Genomic DNA, 10,000 nt, shown 5'->3' with positions numbered 1-10,000 from the left:
CGGACGCGATGGTCCTGAAAAGACCCCCAAATCATGTGTCCAGGACATGTGTGTGCTTCGGCCATAAACAATGTTCCATTAAACTGGTTCAACATTCTAACTATTTATTTACAAGCGGGAGGGAGAAGCTCTGGACAAATAACAGGTGGCTGACTGCACAGCATGGAGCCAAAACACCTCCTCTAGTCTGGACTGAGGAGGAGAAACACCTCCTCTAGTCTGGACCGAGGAGGAGAAACACCTCCTCTAGTCTGGGCTGAGGAGGAGAAACACCTCCTCTAGTCTGGACTGAGGAGGAGAAACCTCGCATCTCCATTTTCTGTATTTTAGTAAATTATAATGCCCTACTTCAGTGGTTTTAAACCCTTTTCATGTCAAGGTCCATTATTTATTCGGCATTTGAGCCAGGGAACTACCATTTGCCTCTCAGACCCAAAACTTAGAATATTTTGTTGTCGTTGGATACGATTTTGTCCACAATTCTATCCATGCTGTATTGATGTTGGTTCTAATAGGAGAGATAACAGGCAAACGTTGATCATAACAACAATTATTTAATTAAGTAATGCAGATGTTTAACAATAATTTAACTCTTGAGAGTTAAAGATCTATAAGGGTCCATTTGGTTACCAACTCTCTATCATTTAGCTGGGGACCACCTGGAACCACCCTCAAGGACCGCTGGTGGTCCCCGGACCACTGGTTGAGAACCACTGCCCTTGATCATATACTGCAGCATCACACAAAAGCATCAAAAGTAGCTGGTCTGCAAGCTCAAAACGCAGCGCAAACCTAATATGTCCAAAGTTTAAATAGCAGAAACCAACACACGCACGCACGCACGCACGCAGGCGCACACACACAGACGCACGCACGCACGCACGCGCGTTCGGAATTTGCCAAACAGGATGGAATATGAAAAATCGGGCGGATCCGACCGGATCACTTCACTACAGAGATAATGTGTACCGATTAATGTAAAAACATTGGTGGCGCTATAACAGGCCCATGTGAAACATTCAGGGCAGAGGTTCTGCTCTGGCATCCAGGGAGTGCGTGTGCACAGTTTCGCTGCGATCAAGACAACGGTGCCGGAGATTAACTGTTCACAGACGGAAGGACAGACAGTCGGACGACCGGACGGACGGACGGACGGACGGACAGACAGCGTGCAAAACGGCCTTTTGGCCTGGCAGAGACAAATATCTTTAAAACATATTTCTAAAGAGCAGCAAGATATATATGCTTCGATTATTTTGATGTACATGAGGAAAGAAATGCGTGTTTGCACACATTTTCTCTTAGAAATATATTAGGGTGACCGGACATCCTGGTTTGGCTGGGATTGCCGAAAACAGTCGTAAGCGATAAAGTGCGTGTGCGGACGCTTTTTGTGGGTGGGTTCCGTGAGGTTAACTGTAAAGAGAGTAAAGGCCATAAAATGTACTCACTTTGGAGGGATTTTTCCTTATCTTTCTCTCGCACGCACGCACGCACGCACGCACGCACGCACGCACGCACGCACGCACGCACGCACGCACGCACACACAGTTGTTCTAATTAGCTTGGTGTGTATGTCTGGGCTGGGGTGTATAGGGTGTCTTCCTGACGCGAGGCTGGCTGCCGCCAGTGTTGCCAGATTCTGTGAGAGAAATAAGCAACCAGGTCAAGCCCGAAAGAAGCAACTACACTTTAGAAACAAGCCCAAATAAGCAACTACACTTTAGAAACAAGCCCAAATAAGCAACTGCACTTTAGAAACAAGCCCAAATAAGCAACTACACTTTAGAAACAAGCACAAATAAGCAACTACACTTTAGAAACAAGCCCAAATAAGCAACTACACTTTAGAAACAAGCACAAATTGTCACAGTCTGACCTAGGAGTGGGTGTGGGTGTGTCTGGATCAGTGTGACCACCTGCATACACTCACCTCCAATCATGCCCACAGTATTTAAGGCCCAGCCTCTCTGCAGCCCTTTGCCAGATTGTCTTGTTTTCAAGCTGTCAAGCATTGTACTAGAGCCTAGTTTTCAAGCCAAGTTTTTCCTGTTTTTCTGATCTCTGCTTTGTCCCCTAGACCTCGTTTTTGCCCAGTCCCTGCCTGTACCTTCGCCCTCGTTGACTGCCCCCCCTGGATTCGACCCCCGCTTTCCACTGATTATTCTTTGCCTGCCCCTTGCCTGCCTTGGAAGTTTTTTGTGAATAAAGCCTGTTTTCAGTGCCTTCTGTGTCTGCATTCTGAGTCCTTCCATGTGCGCCTGACACAAATAAACAACTACACTTTAGAAACAAGCCCAAATAAGCAACTACACTTTAGAAACAAGACCAAATAAGCAACTACACTTTAGAAACAAGACCAAATAAGCAACTACACTTTAGAAACAAGCCCAAATAAGCAACTACACTTTAGAAACAAGACCAATTAAGCAACTACACTTTAGAAACAAGCACAAATAAGCAACTACACTTTAGAAACAAGCACAAATAAGCAATTACACTTTAGAAACAAGCACAAATAAGCAACTACACTTTAGAAACAAGCCCAAATAAGCAACTACACTTTAGAAACAAGCACAAATAAACAACTACACTTTGGAAACAAGCCCAAATGAGCAACTACACTTTAGAAACAAGACCAAATAAGCAACTACACTTTAGAAACAAGCCCTAATAAGCAACTACACTTTAGAAACAATCCCAAATAAGCAACTACACTTTAGAAACAAGCACAAATAAGCAACTACACCTTAGAAACAAGACCAAATAAGCAACTACACTTTAGAAACAAGCTCAAAGAAACTACAACCCACAACTACTAATATTTAAAAGAAACTTCACAGAATAACAAGCCCAAAGTCGCTTATAATAAGCGGATATGGCAACGCTGTCTGCCTTAGCGGTTCTCTGCCCATGTGGTTGTGATTACGGAGCGGGGGAAATATGAGTGTGATACACAGGTACTACACTACTCTCCATCACAGCGCAAAGCTTCTGTCTGCTAAATTATACCTCTAGCTTCCAGCGGTGGAAAGTAAGTACATTTACTCAAGTACTGTACTTAAGTAAACTTTTGAGGTATTTTAATTACTCTGCTGGAGTATTTCCAATGTTCAGTAATTTTAAGTTCTACCCCACTACATCTCAGAGGCAAATATTTATTTAATAATTACAAAACATACATTAAACACTTCAGCCCTATGTACATTTTGGCCATTTGAAAATAGCCCGATCTACAAGCGCACAATGCACATTGTGAGCTTGTAGATCGTGGAACAAAATATTTTGAGATGGGGGTCAGCGGCCAAATACAATGTTAGGTGTCTTTCACATGAAAAACGTTTTTCAGAAAACTGTTAGGATTTAGAAGTAGAATCGGCCTCAGGTCTTAGTACGCTAAGTAAAGTAAAATACCTTTAAATTCTTCTTCAGTACATTCATTCGAGTAAATGTACTTTTACACCACTGGGGGGATGGGGTGGGAGTTGGGAGGTAAAGAGGGGGGGGGGGACACGGGATTGGATGAAGGTGGGCAGTGGAAGATGGAAGAGCAGCTCCTGGCCTGGAGTTGATCTACGAGTGAAATCCATGCTTTCATCTTCTGTGCTGGGTAACAAGACACAGTGCATCGCCCGCTGCTTTGATTTACAATACCGGCTCCGGCCAAAACACTAATCATTTATTATGTTCTCCGCATGCCGGGATACTTATATATATATATATATATATATATACAAAAAAAGACGATCAACAAGCTCACGTTGTGAGCTTGTAGATCGGCTATGTTTTAGGGGGAATAGCCGACATATCAAATACGGCCTAAGTGGTGAATGCATATTTTGCAACGATAATCTTAAATCTGCAAAGTAACTTGTAAGTAAACCTGTCAAATAAAAAAATAGTACAATATTTGCCTCTGACATGTAGCAGCGGTATTAAGTATTATAAGTATAAAGTATTGAACGATAAGACGCACTCAAATAAAGCAAAAAGTAGCTCAGAACTTCGTGCGGTACTTGAGCATCGCTGCGCGTTACGTTTCATCTCCGCGCTCGCCCGGTATAACAAGACCTACAGTTCTTTTGATTTATCATACCTGCTCCGGCCAAAACACTAATCATTTGTTATATTCCCCGCATGCCAGAATACTTTCACACAAACTGTCAGGCAGGATGATGAATCTGATGATACACATCTTAAAGTATTACTCACGCCGTAAGAGCTTTTTATGTTTTGGAATATTATTACTATATACCCTGCCGCTTGTCTCTGTGTGTGTGTGTGCTGTATGTGTGCATATGCAATTGTGTATGCACACATGTATCGTGTTTGTGTAGCGTGTGTGTGTGTGTGTGTGTGTGTGCGAGCGCGCTTGTTTGATGGTGAATCTTTCAGGATGCAGTGGTTCCCCAAAAACGTTTGTTCCAAGGACCCCCAAATTGTTATTTATGTATTTGGCCACCGACCGACCCACTATCTGAAAATCATTTGTGCCAGGGACCCCCAGAAAAGAAGATTTGTGTTTTTTTTTTAAGAATAAAAATGATTCAAAATTTTCCAAACATTTTTTTTTTTTATCCCACGATTCTGTAACCGATTTTTTCACCCAGTGCCAATTGTCTAGGTAATCCTGGGCGCTACACTCCCTCTGCCAGCCTAGGGAGAGCCTAGAGCCGAGCTCATGCCTCCTTCATCGCATGAGAGCTAGCAAGCCGCTTCTTATCACCCGACAGGGGGGAGTTTCCCTGGTTAGACGTAACGCGTGGAAGGAACACGTTATTCCAACCAGTTCCTTTCCCCTCTATCAGGCACCCCGGCTGACCAGGGGGAGGCATTATAGAGACCAGGATTACTGCATGTTTTTGTGAGGGTACAGTACCTACCCTAGGAGACACGGGGAGAACATGCAAACTCCACACAGAGTAGGCCCTTTTGCCAACCACACCTAGGGTATGGGCGCTGATGACACGGAGGAGAGAACACGCCCCCAGTGCTCACAGCGCCCACAGCGTACCCGGCGGGAATCGAACCCAGGACCTTCTAGCTGTGAGGAGACAGCGCTACCGACTGCGCTACCGACTGCGCCGTGCCCCCTTAAATTTTCCAAACATTTTTGATATTTTTCTAATATTTTTTAATAGCCAACATAAATGGATACAGTGGTTAAAAATAATTGTGATGCTACATTAACTACTTTTGCTGGGGACCCCCTGGAACCCCCGCAAGGACCCCTGGTGGTCCCCAGACCCCACTTTGAGAACCATTGCTGTACACAGTATAGGTTAGCATGTTTAATTGTGTTGTATGTTGTTGTGTTGTGGTTATAGTGCTGATGTCATAATAACTAGGCTTAACCTTGCTACTCTCTTGTTGTCTCTTGTTCTGCATCGAGCAGGCTGATTGTATAAGGTATATGTTACCGTTCCTGTGGGAAACCAGAGGAACCAGGAAATAAACAACGCTCCTCGTTCCGCTTTTCTTATTTTGATAGTGTCTTTGTAATCCTTGGGACAGACCGGCTATCGATACCATTTCTTGATTTTGACAGCAAATTTTTATTTAGTTTTAGTCACAGTCTTTTGAAAAAAAATCCATTTATTTTTCGTCATGTTTTAGTCATCTGAAATGTTTTAGTTTTAGTCTAGTTTTAGTCGACTAAATATCATAAGATTATAGTCGACTAAATCTACAGTTGATTTAGTCGACTAAAATGTATTTTGCCGGTGCCTTGATGGTGTCGTAATGGCTGACTTGATTGCATGCTGAAAATAGCCGATCTACAAGCTCACAACACGTAATTAGTTTTTATTTAGTTTTAGTCAGTGAAAAAAGGTAGTCGACGAGGTTTTTTCGTCATAGTTTTAGTTGACGAAATCAACACTGGAGTGGCCAGAACCTTACCTATACACTAAACTGCCTGCTGCTGCATCCATCATTGATGTGTATGGATGCCTCAGAAGGGTAACAAGGTCTGTGATCATCCAGGGTCTTTGACCCCAATCCCCCCCCCCCCCCCCCCCACTAGACATTATACACATTGCTTTGCAAAGCAAGCAGCCCCGCACTGATCCACCAGCTGTGGACATCACCACGTTTGGGATGATGGGGCAACAAGGAATGGGGGTGAGGGGGGGGGATAATCATGCCTGCCCTGGTCATGGATGCTCCTCCTGCCCCCAATTGGACATTATCAGCTGTAGTTACAAAGCTGGGTTAAAACCCATGTATGACAGACAGCAAAGTGCAGCTGCAGGCCTGGCCTGTTAGTAGCAGCTACTGCTTCTACAAATAAAAGGCTGTGATGCAGTGATACATGTAACCAAGGCTGTGATGCAGTGGTACAACATGAAGCAAGAGAAGATGAAGACAGAGCGGATGATGAAGAAGATGAGGCTGGCTGATGATGTGGATATCATTCAAAACAGTGCACCAGTGTTCATTTTGACAGCAAATTTTGATTTAGTTTTAGCAATAGCCTTTTGAATCAGATTTCATTTAGTATTAGTCACACAGGGCCCTATTTTTGGCAGTGCATTACTCACTATCCCTGGCAAACTTCTTTGCCATTTATTACAATTTTTAAAAACATTTTTCAAATAGTTCAAATAGCCAATCTACAAGTTCACTATATAGCTAAAATCTAAAATGACTCAGATGCTTTCGTGGTTTTCTTTGTCACTTTAGATTTCTTTGGCTATTCAAAAATAGCAGATATACAAGCTCATAGCGCGGCACCGAGTGCCGCGCTATGAGCTTGTAGATCTGCTATTTTTGAAAAATCTTGAAAAACTTATTTTTAGATTTTTTTCAAAAAACTGTTAGGATTTAGAAAACATTTTTAAGAATCGTCTCAGGTCTTAATGGGTTAATTGGCTAAGCAACATGGCGGGACGAGCGACTGGATGGCAACCGCAAGTTTCCCAGTTCAATCCCGGGCTCCGCCATGCAGAGACACTGAACCCCTAATTGCTCCCGATGAGCAGGTTGGCGCCTTGCATGGTTTCCTCCTCCATCGGTGTGTGAATGGGGTGAATGTAATGCATAATCTATGTGAAGCGCTTTGGATAAAAGCCCTATATATATAAATGCACCATTTACCACAGTGCTTGAACTTTCAGAATGGACCCTCAAGCTGTTTAAAGAAGCCTCTGTATATTTATTCTCCGTTATGCCACCGGTCTGGACCGGACAGGACAGGACATTACAGGAGGGAGAAAAAAAAACTTAAAAAGGAAAATAATTTCAAAAGCAAGCCGTTATTTATTATCTGTGAACTGCAATCCGCCTCTAATGCCAGCGCAATAAGTAGCCGCTAACATAAACAGTTTGATACCGGCCGGGCTCTCAGGCGCGTGACGGATGGCTCCAAGTATGCACCGAGACATTCTTGGTTTATCCCTTTAAGACCCGCATGACAATTTTGAGATCTAAAAAATGTCCTCCGGATCGGTTTTCTGCTATTAATTTTTTTATCGTTTTTGCTAATCTTTGAAAATGTATTTTTTAAAGCGAACATTTGTAACTCAAATTTTTGCTTCTGGGGATTCTACACATTTCATGTCTTCTAAATCCTAATCCTTGAAAAAAACATACTTTTTCATGTCAAGGACCCCTCAAACTTATATGCATTTGGCCACCAACCCCGCAAACATTTTGTTCCAGGGGAAATGTTCGCTTTATAAATGAAATATATATTCAAAGATTGGCACACATTTTCAAGATTTTGTAAAACAAATTGCAGATCTACAAGCTCATAGCGCGGCACAAAGTGACACGCTATGAGCTTGTAGATCGGATTTTTTTTTTAGTAGCCAGAGTATAAAATAATGGTTAAAGTGGTTCAAATAAAAATAAAAATGACACATAATGCGTTCCCGGTGTGAATGGGTTATGCAGGAGCCCAGGAGGACCATATTGGCGCTGAGCGCATTCCAAAGCAGCAACGCATCTCCAACCGGCATAAAACAAATGTATCCAAAACAGCCCCCCCCCCCCTCCTCTTCCCCCCCGTCCTCTCCCTCCCTCCCTCCCTCCCTCCCTCCCTCTCTCTGTCTGTTTCTATCCGACTTGAAAGCAACTCCAACCCGTTGTTAGCTCTGACTCCTCTGGACCGCCGCTGAGCACTGAGCGGGGAGAGAGAGAGAGAGAGAGAGAGAGAGAGAGAGAGAGCGAGAGAGAGAGAGAGACTTACAGAACATGGAGCTATAGGACACGAAAGGCTGATACGACAAAAACTAAAAACATCTCCATGAATTCAAGGCTTCATGAGGTTTTTTTTTCGGGTGAACTATCCCTTTAAGTCGGGGATCCCCCATTTGAAAGGTTTCGGTGCCAGGAACCCCCATATAAGGGCACGGCCACAACGCACTTTGATTCTACCTGTGGGGTGGAATCTGCCAATGCTTTCCCATGGGAATGGCGTGGTTTGACGATGGTCTTGCACATCTTTCCTCGTGTCGAGGCACACCTTGCGTTTATGCGCTCTATAAACGCCATGTCTATTCGAAGCAGATAAATTGCTTTGAGACAGACGCTGCTTTTCCACCTCTGTCCAATCGGGTGAGTCGAAGGCGGAGCGTCCCAGGCCAAGACTCAGGAGCTTGCAATAGTCCATATTCACACGGCGGCCATTTGGGAATTTAACATTGCGTTGCTGTGGCAACTGGGTGGCAACTGGGGTGGCATTTCATTGACTTAATGGCAATATGGCCGCCGTGTGAATATGGGCTATTGAGCAACTGCGGGCTCCGGGTACTGAAAGTGAGTGACAGCTGCGTCACTGGTTATTAACCTTGCATCACCAGTCTATCCACCTTGGAGGAAAGCCTGGTATTCGTTATTAACCCAGCTACTCCGTGTTTTAGAAGGCGCTGCAGCTGCAAATATATTGGTCAATGGCGGTGCCGGTTCTACAAATGTCTTCCTAACAGTTTTCTGAAAAACGTATGTTGCCATATCAGTGGTGCTCAAAACCTTTCAAGGGCCCCCCAAAATGTACATGTATTTGGCCGCGCACCCCCCCCCCCCCATCTTAAAATATTTTGTTCCAATGACTCCCCCCCAAAGCAAAGATTTGAGTAAAAAAAAATCAAAATCAAAGATTTGCACAAATGTTCATGATTTTTTTTTTGTATAGCAGATCTACAAGCTCATAGCGCGACACAAAGTAATAATGATAATCCTTTCTAAATCCTTTTACATCTTCCTGATCCTGTTTTTTATCCTTCCCTCCATTCTTGATTTACTGTGATCACAGCAAACTGAACTGTCAGTCTGTCACTGAGGCTTATCCAGGTTGTTCCTGCAGGGTTAAAAGGCATCAGCTAAAGGGTGTTTCCCAAACCTTTCCTTGCCAAGGAGCCTCCCTGGACAAACTGCCTATCCATATTCCGTACGTGCACCGAGTTTGATGAGGATCGGTTCAACGTTTCTCGAGATACACAAGCTAGCGACGGACACACGGACAGGACAACAAAAAAAAAAATGTGTGTGATCATCAATCTATAATTCTTCAAAGGAATTTCATACAAATACAAATAAATCTCAATAGCTCACAACGTAGTGGGCTGGTAGATCTGCTATTTTTCTATAGTTTGGTCTCCGGGCAGACTTCCCCTTATGGGTCTATGAGCTAAAAATGTTGGGAACCACTAGCGCTTAACGACTAAAAAAACGTCAATATGACCGACCGCCACGGTTTTTGGGGGAACGACCGAGGCATTGCTCACTGTAACCGTGGTGACATGCATAATGCTGTTTACACAAGACCCCGGCCTTGTAATCCCCATTAGCCTAGCGGAGAGGCGGACAGGAATCCACAACCCCTGTGCCAAGTGCAACTGGAAACATATGGATCCAACAGGAAAGGCTCATAAATAAAGATATGACTCCATTTTCTCGGCTCTCTCTGTCCATCTGAAAGCCATATTTTCTGGCCACGGCGCGGCTGGCTCTTTAATAGCACGCAGTGCGGAGGGGCATGAAAAAAAGGATGCGCCTT

Source organism: Gymnoscopelus braueri, assembly GCF_963280865.1.
Source record: "Gymnoscopelus braueri genome assembly, chromosome: 19".
NCBI classification, from domain to species: Eukaryota; Metazoa; Chordata; class Actinopteri; order Myctophiformes; family Myctophidae; genus Gymnoscopelus; species Gymnoscopelus braueri.
This window is presented reverse-complemented; position numbering follows the sequence as displayed.